General features: G+C 32.5%; 1 non-coding gene across 1 annotated transcript; it reads left to right on the top strand.

Annotated features, from left to right (window-relative positions):
- Positions 1-7,591: 7,591 nt before the first annotated feature.
- LOC128032745 (small nucleolar RNA R71) lies at positions 7,592-7,698 on the top strand. Its single transcript, XR_008189047.1, has one exon. It is a non-coding gene; the product is annotated as a small nucleolar RNA R71 (small nucleolar RNA).
- Positions 7,699-17,129: the final 9,431 nt, after the last annotated feature.

Here is a 17,129-nt window from a genome sequence, read left to right as displayed (position 1 = left end):
AAAAAAGACCACCCCATTATTTCGGTGGATGACTAAACACATTTTAATAATAGAGTGACTAGAATGTAAAATTGACTTAATATGAGTGATGAAATTAACAAAAATAAAATCGATCACTAATTTTTATTGTAATCAATATTAACATATTAATTTTATTATTTTAACTTAAATATGTTACTAAAGTGATAAAACATGTTGCACATAATTTGTGTTGTTTAATGATATCTCACGATAACAATGGGAATAGAATAAAATGATAACGTTGAATTTTTGGATCGATATTTTAACTCAGATTTCATCATGGATTTTCTTTTATATTTATTTTGGATTTAAATTGATGAAGTATAAATTGTTTTAAGTTGTGCATTACAATGAGTTACTTTTGTTATACATATTCAGTATATGCAAGTAAAAACTTTTCATAAGCGGTAATTTTTATTATTTAATGTTTAAAACAATAATTTATTGAAATTGAAGGTATCCTTGTGTTGAAGTTTCTCTCTATAAATAAATAATTTAAAATTAATAGATTTGAAAATAACAACCACCAAATGAAGTTGGATTTAAAATTGGGATGGAATTGAAAAGTGAAGATTACAAATAAACATGTGGATTGACTCAACCATAAAGCAAGAGTTTGAATTTGATACTCGACTAAACTATGTTAATTAATTACGCAAACCTATAAAATGCATGCACCGATGTGGATGATGTGTGTATATATATTTCCAGGGAAGGAAAGCAAGTTTGGTGGTCGATGAAATGATTGGTTTCATGGAAAGTTTGAGTTCTGCGTTGAGGAATTGCCCTTTTGGACCATTTATGTTTGTTGTTGTTGGTAACACGCAAAGTAATGAGGCCATATGTTCAAAATTGTTGAAACGAGATGAGTGAATGGGCAAAGCAAAGGCCTTCAAAACCAGAAATCAAAATCCCCACTTTTGCACTTACTCGCACATACGTTTTACTTTAGGGTTAAGTTATTATTATGTCTGGTGTAGGGTACCTTCGCCTTTGAGGTGGGTGGCCTTTGGCACACTTTCAAGGCAATGCATTCATTTGCTTTTGCTATAGGCTATGAAGTAAATAAAATCCTACTTGATTTCAAAACAAGTCGGTTAAAATTTTATATTTGGGTTAAAATATGCCTTAACTCCCTTACTCTTCACGAATTTAGAATTTAGTCTATATACTTTTAATTTTAGAAATTTAATTCTACTACTACTCAAAATTTAAAATTTAGATCTAGTTGTTAACACTGTTAAATTTTTTTTGTTAAATTTGTTGATGTGATATTTTGTAATAGAAAAAAAGCTCACTTAGTAGTCATGAAACTAAACTTGAATTTAACAAAATAATTTTAACGATGTTAACCACTAGACCTGAATTTTAAATCTGAAAGTAGAAAGACTAAATTCCTAAAAATATAAATATAAAAACTAAAAATTACATAAAATTTAATTTTTATTTTACTTGATTCAATCTTTATTTTTATGAAAATTACAACTCATTTAAATCATAGATCAAATAAATGTATTATTGTATGAAAAAGATCCTCAAGATTTATTTCCTTCCACAACTAACAATCCGAAGGAGTCTAGTATATGGTAAATATTAGACGTTGATGGTTTTCAAATCCAACAAAAGAATAGTTTTACTCAAAATATAAATTTATAAACAGCGCATTCACAAGAATTGATAATAAAAAATCTCTTCATAAAATAAAAATAATAGAGGAGTTTGAAATTAAAAGTTTGATTTAAAATTACTAAAATTGATAAATTAATTTGGTGAAAATCTAGTTAAAGATGATATTTTAGTTTTGATTTATGAGTTTAATCATCCATGCAAAGATGATTTTAAATTTTTTATATAAATTGATTATAGTTATGGTGAAGAGTCTAGCTATCAAATTATTCTTACCTTCTCAAGAATCAAAAGAACGCTCGTTAAATTTTTTTCCTTATTAACAAATAATCCTATAATTAGCGCCTAGAATCTAATCTATTAATAGCATTAAAAACTAGAAAAGTTCATTTATGCTAGATTGGGTACTCAATAACATAAAATGTATACTTACAAATATTAGAATAATTAAATAATTACAGATTCAATAATTCTATTCATAACAAAAATACTCTAACAAATCAAAATATTGATAATTTAAGTAGAAGATGTGTAAATAGAAAAGAAAATGATTAGATCCTAAAACTTGTAGAATCGAAATATCAAAATTCTTTTAACTACAAAAATGAGTTTCGTAATTGATGTTGATAGAAAGCACAGAAATAAACAAATTGAAGTTGTCATCTTCCTTTCTAAAGTTTAAAATTTCCTATTTATACTAAATAATATAAAAATATTTATCTTCCTAAAATAAAAATGAAGATAATTAAAAAGGAAATATAAAGGAGAGAATCCTACTAAATAAATAAATCTCAAATATAAAGTTTATCTCTACTTTCCTAATTTATCTAAAAGTTTATACACTTAAATATGAAAATAAGGCGCACCCACGCCTAACAGCTCTACTTGGAATTCTCCGAAAATTTCAATTTAATATGTGATGCTATGCAGGCGTCGGATCTGTAAATTTATAAGAAAATTTGGACAACAAGTTAAAAAATTTATTATTAAGAGAATTTGGATAAGGGAATTAATGGAAAGAATTTCATAAAGAAAAATAAGGTAAAAGGACTAAATTACAAGTTTCAAAAGATTAAGGATTAAAGTGTAAATTTTACCAAAATGAGAAAATTGAATTATTATTGATTATTTGGCATGGAAATGTATTCAATTATATGTTAGTGAGAGGAAAATAACTTTTGAGACTTAATTGGAAAGATTGGGAAGCACAAGAACTAAATTGTAATTTTCTTTTAATTTTACTGAGAAAAGGAAAAGATGTAAATTTTCACCATCCATATATCCATATCAAATTTTATAAGTGAACCACAAGGTTAGGAATTAATTATTTCCTATTAATGTGCCACAATAGGGCATTTTAGTCATTTCTAGAGAATTAAATCTTGAAAATACTATTTTATTAAGATATTTGATATTTATATTTGATTTCGGCTATTTAGATCATGTTTAAGAATAATAGGTCACAATTTGTTAAATTATGGATTTAAAATTTGTTGGAAACTTTTTGGCTTATTTGAAGACTTATAAGGGGAAAAAGAGTGTGGAATCATCTTCATCCTTCCCCCAGCTAGCCAGCCATCATCTTTATGTGGGAGATATCTCCCTTTTCATCTCTTAATAATGTGATGAAAACTTGATGGCCATAAAATGCCTATTAAAATGTGAATTGCAATGTAGTATGTGAAAAGTAGTGAAATATGATATTGATGGGTAAATAATTAAAATGGAAATGAAATGATATTGAACTTCGTTTAATAAACATGTAATGAAATTCAATTCTTGATGTATATATAGTTATATTTGAATGGTTTGTAATTTAGAATATGTGACAAGGTGACTTAGTCAAGTAGTGGATATGTAAATATATGAAAATGTACAAATACGAATATGATTAACTGGAAGTATTGCCCTTATAACTTAGTGGAATAACTAGGACGTATATAGGATGCTAGGGAGTTGGTTGTTCAAATAGAATAGAGATATGATATGTTGCCTTTGTAACAACTCGATTTTAGGTAGTTTTCAAAATGCAATTTCAAAACCTTATTTTCATGAATCGAGTCCGTAAAGGTAAAATAGGAATATTGACGGAGTTAGTATAAAAATATATTGAAGATTTATCACACCCAAAAATGCCAAGGCTTAAATTGCAAAAGTGATTTTGGGTATTAATTTGAAAAAGCTTTCAATTTGAGCGGATTCTTGAGTAAATAAGAGCACATTGCGGGCTGGTTGGTAAAAGAATTGGATTGCAACCTTTAGTTTGATTATATTGAACTAGAAATTTTCTTAGTACGAGACATGATTTGGCTATTTAATTGATATTGGTGGAGGAAGCGCAAGGGTATTAATATAGCAGAGACACTGTTCTTCGGTGTTATTCTTTCTTTTTTTTCTATTCTTCTTCATTTTTCTCTGGTCTACTCTAAAAAAAAGGATTAATGAGTGTTATGCATGGAGGGTTAAGACTGAAGTTTGAGCATAAGAAACTGAAAATTTCGTAAGCTGGTAAGCTTTCTAACCTTTTTGTATCAACGAATTTAAGAAAAGGGAAGAAAGTTAAGGATTTCAATTAATCCATTGATTCTGTTTTGTATTGGGTAAGGTTGTGGATAATTGTTAAATTGCCTCTGCATGCAAAGAAATTATGGTTATTATGATGATGAATTGTCTTCATTGGAATTCTGAAATGGTTGTTATGTTTTGTTGAATAAGGAGGTTCAAGTAGCAAAGGAAAAGCTAAGCAGATGGTTTTGACATCAACTTTCAGGTGAGTTCCAGAACTCAGGTCTTTAATGGTTGTCCAATTATTTTCAGTATTGTGTGTTTGGTATGTATGGTCGAGTGTTGTACAAATGATGCGTTATTCTATGGCTGAGTGTGGTGCAAATGATGAGTTATTATGTGGTTGAATGTTGATGTATTGTTACGCATGTTATGTGTTGATATGCAAATGCATGCTTGGTTGTAAGTTTAACTATGTGGTATAGATGAAATGCTTGGCTTAAAATGTGTCATGTATGAACAATAGTATTGGATGAGTGCTTGTGTATGAAATGCATGTATATGAATGATATGCAGAGTAAAGAGGGATGTACTGGCGGATGATATATTGTTCCACGTGTTAATTGGCTTTGCGAAGGTTCGGGCAAATTGAACGGAGAATGGATATATATATGCTATTCGACTTTGTGGAGGTTTGAATGGGCTCTGTACAGAGAAAGGTGTACACCAATATATGATTGTCACACCCCAAATCTGGATGATCCGGGTTGAAGGTGTGTAGACGTGAAGTTGTCTGTTCTAGAGCAATCTAATGGTTAGTTCACCAAATTGTAAATTTCTAGAAAACTAATGTCTTGGAGAATTGAGAATTGGCCTATGGAAGTATATCAAGATTTAGTTTTTGATGTGTTCTTTAATAAAAGAAGAACTTGATAAAAGAAAAATAAGCTATGTGTAGGTTACCGCCAAAGGTATAGTTCACCTGGTTTGCTCAAGCATTGTGAAGAGCAAGTTTTGGTAACTAGATTTGGTTATAAACTAACTAAACTGTTTGGACAATTAGCATATGGAATTTACCTAGTGTACAAGATGGTTTGAGGTACTGCATGTGTTGTGGATTCTCTGAAGCTTGTGTGAGCAGTATCATGTATTGGTTAATGTCCTCTAGTCAGCTTGTGTGAGCATTACCCTCTCGCGTATTTGAAACCAATTTACTATTGTTCTCCGGGAAAAACAATTAGCTATTGAAATAGAAATGGAATGAGGTGATATAATGGATTATATTTGTTTGTTTATATTTTGGTATGTGATTCTTAACGTGATATGAATCATTCAGGTTTTAGTTACTTCATAAAGTGGGAATGATGAAACAAGACAACGAAATGTTTATTCTATGTTATGTATGATTTATAAATTAAATTGACAGGTATGTGATGTTTTGTTTTATGAACTTACTAAGTATTATGTAATCTTACTTTATGTTGTTTTTTTTTCTTCTTTGTAGATTGTCGGACGTTTGTTGTCGATTGGAATATCGTTGGAGATCACACTATCTGACAACTCTTTCGTTAGTTATTTGTTTATTTTGGCTTGGTTATAAATGACATGTAAATAAGGTTTTCAATATATTTATGCTATTAGGTAACTTGGTAATGACTTGTGTCATTTGGGATGTAATTTTGTATTTTGGTAACTTGAAATGGTAGCTTATCACTTGATGCCTTTGTTTATATGTAGTTGTTGAAATGGTAATTTTGGTTTAGTAACTTATGAACTTAGGTTGGAGTATGTTTGCATTTGAAAGATTGGTATAAATGGATGATTTTAGCATATGATATTTGAGACTTGAATGATGGTTAAATGAGGTTAGAATGTTGATTATGTTTTGGTTTGATTGGTTGTTGTTTATATTTGAATTGTGTTGCTAATGAGGGCATATTGGTTAGGCATATAGGTTGGTTGCGAATTGGTATATTCTGGCAAGTTTTGGCACATTTTGAATAGGTTTAAATGTTGGTTAATGTGTGGCTTGGAACCTAAGAATTGGTATGTGAGTTGGCTTGTGTTTGAAGGTGTTTTTGGGCACACACGGCTATGTGTCCCACACGGTTGCATGACATGGCCATGTGGCTTCTTCGATTTTTGGTGCAGATTTATCCAGACGGTCTTAGAAAGTTACATGGCCTGATGACACGACCATGTGACCCTGAGTTACACGGGCTCAGGTTGTTACACGATTTGGCCACACGGGCTGAGCTCTATCACACGGCCTAGCTACACGGCCATATGACCCCTGTTTTCACTTTTTACTAAAAATTTTGTAAAAGTTTCATTTTAATCTAGAATTGTTTTAGGCTTGTTTTAAATATTCCGTAAACTCGATTTAACTCCTTTTTGATTGAACATCATGGTAAATGATTGCAAATGAATTATTTGATTATTTCTGTTAATTTTCAAATGATGTTAAAGTTTAAGGTCGTAATACCTTATAGCATAGGTCAGACATCTAGACCGGGTATATGGTGTTACATTATCTGTTCTACTAAGCTTTTAGCTCAACTGTCAGCTCGGCTACCGTTTCTAGCCCTGTTTTAGCATCATCTCCTTGAGAGGTTACTTCCTAAGGATCATCAACATCTTCTTCACCCTCCTCTAGAGTAGGGTTATTTGGGTTAGTTAATATATTACTCGAACGGAGCGTTATTTCCTTCACTTGTTCCTTCCCTTCTTTCTTAAAGTTATTTTTTATTATTTCTTAGGATGGTTATGCTAGTTTGCCTTTTGATGTCTCCCATCATGCTCATTAATTGGCTCATTTAATCTTCAAGTTTAGTCAATGTGGTTCTTATTTGAGTGCATTTAGACTGCATTTGTCTCACCTTTGTCCAAATTAACTGCATCTCTCCCTCAATTTGATCTAGCCTTTGACCACATACAATATGATTATTAGGGTTGGTCCTTTCTTGAGTTTTCTGCAAATAAGGAGGTTGGTAAGTAATATTTTGTCTATTTGGATTGGAATTGTTACCTCCTCCTTGATTACCACCCCATTTCATATTTGGGTGGTCTCTCCAACCTAGATTATAAGTGTTCAAATAGGGATTTCCACCCCTATTCTCGATATAATTCACGTCCTCAGTTGGATTCTTAGGGTACTGGCCGATTGTTCTAACTGCTTCGTGCACCATGGGCCTAGTGGATGTGGATTCCAATCGATTAAGCTAGTCCTTTTCGTGGATAGCTTTGGCCATGGGTGGTCTCAGACCATAAGTGAACCTCTCATTAGGCCACTAGTAGGAGTCCAATGCCATATGCTCTATCAATTGATAGATGTCTTTATATGTGTGGTTCATCAAGGCTCATTCTACAGCTCCATCTAGTCCTATCCTAGAATGTGCATCCAACCCTTGTAGAACATTTGCAACCGTAGCATTTAGGTAGACCATAGTGAGGGCATCTTTCTACCAGCAACTTAAATCTCTCCCAAGCTTCATAAAAACTTTCTCCTTCCATTTGTTTAAAATCTGTGATCTCTCTTCTCAGTTGGATCATCTTCTTATTAGGGAAAAACTTGTATAGGAATTTTTCAGCAAGTTCATTCTACGTCGTTATGGATCCTGGTGCCTGCGATTCTAACCAAGAGGAAGCATTATCTATTAAGGAGATGGGGAAAAACTGAAGACGAATAGCGTCATCGATGACCCCATTAAATTTAAAAGTGTCATAAATTTGGAGAAACCATTTTAAGTGTGGATTTGGGTCCTCCGTTATAGTTGGTCTAAATTACATGTTTTTCTGAATCATCTAGATCATGGCCGACTTTATCTCAAAATTTTTTGTGGTAATTTTTGGACTCGTGATACTACATTGTACTATGTTTAGGTTTGGTAGCGCATAGTCTCTCAGAGTGAGTTCAACCATCGACAATTCTATTGGTAATTGTTGTGGTCGTGGTGGTAGATCTGGTAAGTGTGGTTTGTCGAATAGCGGGTTAACTAGTGGTAGATCTATTAATGCATAGTCTTCATTTGTTGTTGTTGCTACTGCCAACGATTTCTATGAATAAGTCTTTCTGGATTAGTGGTTAGCTCTATAGGTGCTCCCCTACTCCGAGTCATACATTGAAATCCAAAAAGTAAAAGAAAAGTTTAGAAAATTAAATGAATGAAAATTAAAAAAAATATAAATCATATCTATAATTTAAAAATTTCCTAACTATCTGACCTGCCATCAAATGCAGTAGTTAATTCGGGTCAATTTCGCACTTAAGGACCTTGTTTTCTAAGCACTTTAGGATTTTAATTTATGTTTTCAACATTTAGTCCTTAGGATAGAAAGTTAATAAAAATAAGTGTTTTTAACACATATTGTAGGTGTGGTGACCCAATAGGCCGACACAGGCTTTCGGTTTTTGCTAATTGGTTCAATTGAGTATGTAGGATGGAGATATAAAGACCCAATTGACATGGAAGCAAATGTCGAGTGATGCACAAGCTTCCTGGGACATCAAAACACCAAAGGAACGACACAAGGAATTATATTCATCTTGTGTCGTGCCATGTCATAGGTGTGGCACAACTTAAGGTTGACGTGCTGCCCAAGTATTTTGAGGTTGTTTTCGTCTACACAATCAAACTTATACAAAGATCTAGGACGTGTTGAAGACCTAATTTAGGTTGCCAGCACCTCTACAAATAAGATATTAGGGGTTGAATGTAATCAAGTTATCCTAGATGCCTTCAAAAACCATCGTATTTTTTAATTAGTTTTAGTTTATTTTATTTTCGGCTTTTTAAATACTTTCTTATTTTTCTTCTTGAATCAGTTTTGATTCAAGGACTTGTTTGTTTAATTAAAGTATTCAATTTATATTTTCTATTGCATTTTTTTATTTCATTATTCCAATCGATATATTTTCTACTTCGTTCCCCATTCGATACTCAATCCACAAATATTTGGAAACACTAAAATATATAGACTTTTCCAGCACATTTTGAGCACTGATTCATGCAGTTTTTAAGTAATTTCTGTCGAATTTGAAAATTTTATTCTAAAATATTTAATTTGAACTCAATTTATGAAAATTTTTTATTTTAGTTATTTTTATAATAATTTTGCATAATTTGATCTATTTTTGACAGTTTTGTGCAAATGATGAAAATTGAACTTGGCAACCAGTTTGAGAAGATTGGACTGTTGAAGCACTTCTAAAATAATTTAACCCATAAGGATGGCTGATTATTCTCCAACCATGGATGCCTAAATTAGACTCATTGAACCTTTTGAAAAATTGTTTTTCATCCTATAAAAATTGGTTTAAATTTACTCCTTGCCTGATTCAGAGAAAGGGGCCTATATTTGCTAAGTTAAAGAGGACTGATCCACTAAGGGAATATCAACCCATTGCCGACCCAATTGCTTCCAAAATCAGCTGACTAAGTTGATTATAACAATTGCAAAATGGTCATTAAACTTCTATTCAAGACACAGTCCAACCTCTCCCTTTTTCATGTAATTTCTTTCTAGCCACAAGCTAAAAATAGCAAACTCATTCAACCACGCCTTCCACCTAGCATGGCTGACCATAAGAAAGGGGCTTCATGATATTTTTAGTTAACTTGAGCTGCTAGTTTCAAGTATAAATAGCCCATTCACTTCTTCATTTCATTCACCATCCATCATTCATACATCTCTTATTTCACTTCTCTCATTCACTCACCTTTGCCTTTCATTTTCTTTCCCTTCCCTTTGTTTATTTCCCCTCTTGAGAGAGAGCTAGCATGCCTTTTGGATCAGCAGCAATCAAGCATTCTCGAAGGCCATTGATCGATAGAACAAGCAGAGAGGAAGAGAAGCACGCTAGTCCGACTTCGGAGATTCATCGAGATTCACCTTCTAGTTCCCTTTTCTTTTATCTTTTCAATTTATTTTGTGATCATAAACATGAATACTTCTTGTTTTTATGCATCTATTTAATTAAAATAGCTTCAATCTTCTTCGCATTAGATTAATTGCATTTTTTCTACTAAAATTATTTAAATCAAGTTTTTGTTGTTATAGGCTTTGGCAATTTGTTCAATTAGATAAAATCATGTCTATTATGCTTGCATTATAATTATAAGATGACAATTGAATTAATTATTCATCGGGTTGAAATTGTAATTAATTGATACGATATGTAATTGGTGCATTTTAATCTTCTAAGGTAATTGAAGGTTAAATTAGCAATTATATGAAACAATATTCTTGCCTTGCATAAATTGTAAGATTGATGTGATTAAATTGTTAAGTACAAAAATTATTTAATTCACTCTATCTTGTACCGCTATGAGTTGATTAACTAATTCAACATAGGAATATGCTTATTTGATTAATTCAATAAGTATGTATGTGCATTAGTTAGCAAAAGACCAAGTTGCCATGAAATTATTCGTAACAACATGAACATAGTTTTAATAATTCTAAGTTAAAGAATGAAATTAATCTAACACATTTATGCCATATTGATTAAAACCATTTTAGAAATCGTGCAATGGAATTTTTATTTTCTTATTTTAGTTGATTTCTTAGTTAATTTTAGTTTTAGATCACCTATTTCAAATCAATATATTTTCTCTACCAATTTGTTTTAATTTATATTTCATAAATATTTGCTTAAACAGTCCATGGGTACGATAACTCTACATACTTGTCACTTTATTTCTTGTTACGATTGTGTACACTTGCACATTTTCACTGTTTCAAGTTTTTGGCGCCATTGTCGGGGACTGTTTTAAAAGACATTATTTGTGAAATTGTTAATTTTGCTTTTTGGTTTATTTTTCTTTTTAATTTTAATTAAATTATTTTTTTATGATTGTTTCAAGTTTTTATGAGTATTGATTGAATTATCAACTTACTCCCTATAGATCCTGAAATAGAACGAACTTTCAGAAAAAAGAAAAGACAAGCAAATCAAAGGACCGAAGAGATGAATTTCAAAAAGAAAAAGCAAAACCAAGGAAATGGAATGAATCATGCTCAAAATCCTATCCTTATTGCTGAAGATAGAGATAGAGCCTTAAGACAGTATGTTGTGCCATTACTTCATGAGCTTAATCTTGGTATTAAGAGATCCGAGATCGAGGCACAATAGTTTGAGCAGAAGCCGGTCATGTTCCAAATGCTTCAGACAGTGGGTCAGTTCAATAGAATGCCTAGTGAAGATACTCACCTTCACCTCAGATTGTTTATGGAGGTGAGTAATTCCTTCAAGTTAGCCGAAGTACCCGAAGATGCACTAAGATTAAATTTGTTCCTATATTCACTAAGGGATAAAGCTCGAGCTTGGTTGAACTCATTGCCACTAGATTCCATTACCACATGGCAAGAGGTACCAGAACGCTTCCTTATGAAATATTTCCCACTTAGCAAGAATGCTAAGTTGCGGAATGAGATCACTACCTTTCAACAGATGGATGATGAGTCCTTGTACAAGACGTTGGAAAGGTTTAAAGAACTGCTACGAAAATTCCTTCATCATAGAATCCCACATTGCATGCAACTAGAGACATTCTACAATGATCTCAATGCTCACACAAGGATGGTAGTAGACGCTTCTGCTAATGGTGCTATCATTTCTAAGTCTTATAATGAGGCTTATGAAATTATTGAGAGAATTGCCAGTGAGAATTACTAGTGGCCAACCAGTCGAGCAACTTCAAGACGAGTCGTAATAGTACATGAAGTGGATGCCCTCACTTCACTTGTAGCTCAAGTATCTTCGATATCCTCAATGCTTAAAAATTTTACTACTAAAGGGTATAATAATGTTATAGCTCAACCTTCCAATCAATTCCAGAATATAGCCTGTGTTTATTGTGGGGAAGGGAACTTGTTCAAAGATTGCCCATCAAACCCAGAATCCGTGTATTACATGGGTAACCAAAACCAGGATCGAGGTAGGCATGGAACACAATCCAATTTTTATCATCCATCTTGGCAAAACCACTCGAATTTTTCCTGGAGTAACCAAAGGGTTGGACCCAGTAACACTCATGTACAACCCAGACCGACCCAACCACTTGGATTTACTCAACAAGTTCACAAACCACCACAAGTCAAACCTTCCAATAGTCTAAAAACCTATTGAAGACATATAAGGCAAAGAATGACACCACCTTAAGGAATTTGGAGAATCAAGTGGGTCAACTTGCTACTGAACTTAGGAACCGACTACATGGTGTTTTACCTAGTGGTATGGAAAATACAAGAAATATGAGGAATGAGAATTGTAAAGTATTGGATCTAAGGAAAAAAACATGATAAAGCCCAACATTGTCGAAGTTGAAGAGGAGCCAACTGATGGTCAAGATAAAGTGGTAGTTTAATCGAGTGTTGAAAACCCAGCTTCGTAGAATCAGAATCTGTAAATTATGATAAGGTAACTTTTAGCCTAGTAAATTCTGATAAACTAACATATTTTTTAGATGTAGAAATGCTACAGTAGACAAATTTCCCAATGCAAGTAAAGAATCCTCCGCCACCCTACCCTCAAAGACTTCAGAAGTAGACAAATTGTCTAGTTCAAGAAGTTCCTAGACGTACTTAAGTAAGTTTACATCAACATTCTGTTGGTAGAAGCTCTTAAGCAGATGCTAAACTACGTCAAATTCATGAAGGTTATCCTATCCAAGAAATAGAGACTTGGAGAATTTGAGATAGTAGCTCTGACAAAGGAGTGCAATGCATTCCTGTAAGACAAGCTACCTCTAAAATTGAAGGATCCAGGATGCTTTACCATACCCTGTAATATTGGGGTAACTTATTGTTGTAAGGAATTGTGTTACTTAGGGGCAAGCATCAACTTGATGCCTATGTCTGTGTTCTGGAAACTAGGGATTGGTGAGGTCAGACTAATGATAGTCACACTCGAATTGGTGGAAAGGTCATTGGCACATCCTGAAGGAAAAATTGAGTACATACTGGTACGTGCCGATAACTTTATCTTTCTTGCTAACTTCATTGTGTTGGATTTTGAGGCAGATAAAGAAGTTCTTATCATTCTAGGGAGACCATTCTTTGAAACCGGAAGAATGCTGATCAATGTACAAATGGTGAACTTAGCATGAGGGTTCACGATGACATAGTAACTTTTAATGTCTTCAATGCTATTAAATCCCTTGATGAGATTATAGAATGCTCTGTTTTTTCCAAGATAGAATTGCTAGTTCCCCCAGAATTGGAATGCATGTTATTAAGTGATCCAACGAATGATGATGAAGATGATGAATGTTCGGTTTTGTTAGAAGCAGATTCGAAGCAAGTCATTTCTAAAAATCGGTTTGGTTCATTAGAATTTTCATCACAAGGATTCAAAGCAGCAAAAGCTCCCATTGAAAAGCCACCTGGATTGAAATTAAATGAAGGACGGAGGGGATTGACCCAATCTTGGGTATTTGATATGGGAAAATTCAAGTCTCAATGGTTAAAAGCTAGAGTCATTTATCTCGACCCTTACACTCATTAGGTAAGCCCTATTGAGCATAGGCTGAAAAAGGATGAAACGATTATGAAGGACGAAAATGAGTTGATTTTGACAAGGACGAACACAAGTTGGATGATTAGTAGGAAGCTCAACAAGAATACCGGGAAAGATCATTTCATGTTTCTTTTCCTTGACCAAATGCTAAACAAAATTGTTGAGAAAGATTATTTCTTCTTCCTAGATGGGTATGATTGGCATGAAAAATGGCCCTTTGACATTGCCTCAATCAGTGACGATCCCCAGTGACATTGAGGGAGTTCTCTTCAGTTTCTCAATCGTTATTTTATATTTTCAGTTTTTTTTTCCTTTGAATAAAATGGAAGACTTAGATAAAATTTTCTTTGGATCAATACATTAATTAAAATTCTGTCTAGGAGATTGAGACTTAAGAATGACTATCTATGACTTCTCCAGTCTTTCTTAGGAATTTAATTTAATGTAATTTAAAAAGAAGTATTTTTCTAAATAGCCCAAAAATTTATTTACTTGTTTTGTTAAATAAAAGGTTAATTTTTTACCCAAACATTAATTTCTTTGGGTCTTTTTCAATTTACTTTCAGTACAAGTACTTAGTATCCATAAAGGTTTTACATTTGGGCTTAAAATTCAAGACACTTCTAGGAAGGGAAATACCCAATCCTTTGCTACACATCCACATCTAGAGAACCTTGTTGTCGCATACTTCTGTAGCCACACATACCATCACCAACCTGCAGCCCTTACCTAGCCCCATCAACACTCCCAAGTATCCCAATAGTGCATCTCCCTTAACCCCTTAATGCCACAACCCTTAACTCCCTAAATCACCACCCCAAACACCTTCATTTGAAGCCACCAGCCATCGCACCTAAACCATCCTTCAAACCGCTACCTCCTCCATCTCTAAACCTTACTGTTGGCTATTTACCCACAGACCCAAAATTGAAACCACTCTTAACATATCTTCTAACTCTGAAACCAATAGTCCCTTCGTCTAGCACCATTCCACAAAGTGAACAGTCTACTATAATGGATATGCTGCACAACATGCATTGGCAACAACAGGCTTATTGGAGATATGAAAAAATATGAGATTATTTGATCAAATATGCATTTAAGAAAATATTTCATAACCCGCTTGTTTTTGTCACTGAATTTTCAGACTTCATCTTTGAGACATGGAGTCCAATGTCGAGGAAGGAACAAGATGACTCAAGCAAGAACAAGAACGGTGAGGCAAAAGATGGGTCAGATTTGAAAGGTCTACAAATAAATAAAAAAAGGGGGTCTTTATAGGATATTTTAAGTTTTTAGTTTTAAGTTCTTTTAGGATATTTCTATTTCTTGCATAAATAAAACAATAAGTTGAAATAATTAATAAAATTAAACAATTTTCAAAATAATAAATGTGGTAATAGATATCTACATGTCTAAGAATGGACCTATCTAGGAAAGACTTGGTATTTAAGCAGTTAACCTTGACTTACCTCCCTTTCCTAAGGTCCTACGTGGTGTACAATATCTATTTAGTTCTTTATTTTTGTTCCTTCTACTTATCGATTTTAACAATAGGGACATTGTTCTTTTTAAGTTGGGGGACCAAAAATTGAATTGGTTTTTTTCAAGAATTCATTTTTCCTACCAAATTATGATTAACTTATATTTTGCTCAAAATTTTGAATTTTTGTTGATTATGCTAAAATTTAGTATAAATAAAGTTCTATTATCTCAATAATTGTTATGTTAGCTGAATTATGATATACATGTTAGTCTTAAAAAAGTATGTAAATCAAACCATGAAATTTTTAATTCCTTAGAAACACTAAGCATGAATGAAAGCTTAAGTCTCTTGAATTGACTTAGTAATTTATTGAGGCAAAATCCTAGGTGCCATGAAATTTTGAACATGATTTAGGCAGATTTTGTTTGGACCATTTGAGCCTTTTAAGCCAACCTTAACAAATATTTATCCATTGAAACTCGATTTTGAGACTATATTGCCTGATTTTATTGGAACCTTGCATACATAAGCCATTTGTTCTTTAATATTTATCTCTAAATTGTCTTAAACACTAAACTCAATCTATCCAAAATATTCTCTGAAAATAAGTTTGGGAGAGTTGTAAAGAAGTATCAAATGCTAAAAAAATTGTAGTACATACAGTAATATGCTTGAGCGTGTTAAAAAAATAAAAGGAAAAAAAAGTGAAAGAGAGCATATGTACTCAAAAAAATAGAGGTACAATGTACTCAAGTGCAAAATTAGTTGGTGAATTTGGAGGTATTTATTTCGAAGGTCCAATGCAAGTTGAGTCTAGGGTTTTTAGATTAAAATTATCTATCTTTTACCTACCCCTAGTCAAGCCATGTTACAACCTATTTAAAAGACCTATTGATTCAAATTTCTATGTTGACTACATTAGTGGAGAGAAATGCTAAACTCAACTTATGAAGGCATAATTAAACTTAGAGATTACAATTTAATCTTAAATGAGGAAATAAAAGTTAATTGGTAAAATTTTAGCATATTTTTATTGAGAGAGCATTTAGTTTATTCTTGCTATCATGATAATAATTGAGAATAATTTGAACAATGTGTATACTTAAGTTCCATGATTTCGAATTTTTGTTCTTAAGCACAATTTTACTAAACTCATAATTGTTGGAAGCAAGGATTTTGAATTTTTTTCAAAAGGTTATTTTATTAAATTCCTTTTTTCATTATTTAGGACAATTAATGAATTACGTTTGGGGTGTAGAAACACTAAAATATAGACTTTTCCAAGACCTTTTGAGCACTAAATCATGTAGTTTCTAAGTATTTTTTTGTCAAATTTTAAAAATTTATTATAAAATAATTAATTTGAACTCAATTTATGAAACATTTCAAATTTTAGTTATTTTTATAATAATTTTGCATAATTTGGTCTATTTTTGACAGTTTTGCACAAATAATGAAAAATCAGCTCGGCAGTCACCTTGAGAAGATTGGACCATTGAAGCACTTCTTAGATCATTTAACCCATGAGGATGGTTGATTATTCTCCATCCATGGAAGCCCCAATTATAATTCTTGAACCATTTGAAAAATTATTTTTGATCCAATAAAAATTGGGTTAAATTTACTCCTAGCCTGATTTAGAGAAAGGGGCCTAAATTTGCTAAGTTGATGAGGTCTAATCCATTAAGGGAATAGCAACCTATTGCTGACCCAATTGCTGCCCAAATAATATAACTAAGCTGATTATAACAATTGCAACATGATCCTTAAAATTTTGTTCAAGACACAGTCCAACCCCTCCCATTTTCATGCAATTTCTTTCTAGCCACAAGCTATAAAATAGCAAACTAATTCAACTACTCCTTCCACCTAGCATGGCCCACCATAAGAAGGGGGATTTCATGCTATTTTTAGCTAACTTGAGCTGACAGTTTCAAGTATAAATAGCCCCTTCACTTCCTCATTTCACAC

The sequence above is a fragment of the Gossypium raimondii genome, chromosome 1, assembly GCF_025698545.1.
Source record: "Gossypium raimondii isolate GPD5lz chromosome 1, ASM2569854v1, whole genome shotgun sequence".
Taxonomy (NCBI): Eukaryota; Viridiplantae; Streptophyta; class Magnoliopsida; order Malvales; family Malvaceae; genus Gossypium; species Gossypium raimondii.
This window is presented reverse-complemented; position numbering and strand designations above follow the sequence as displayed.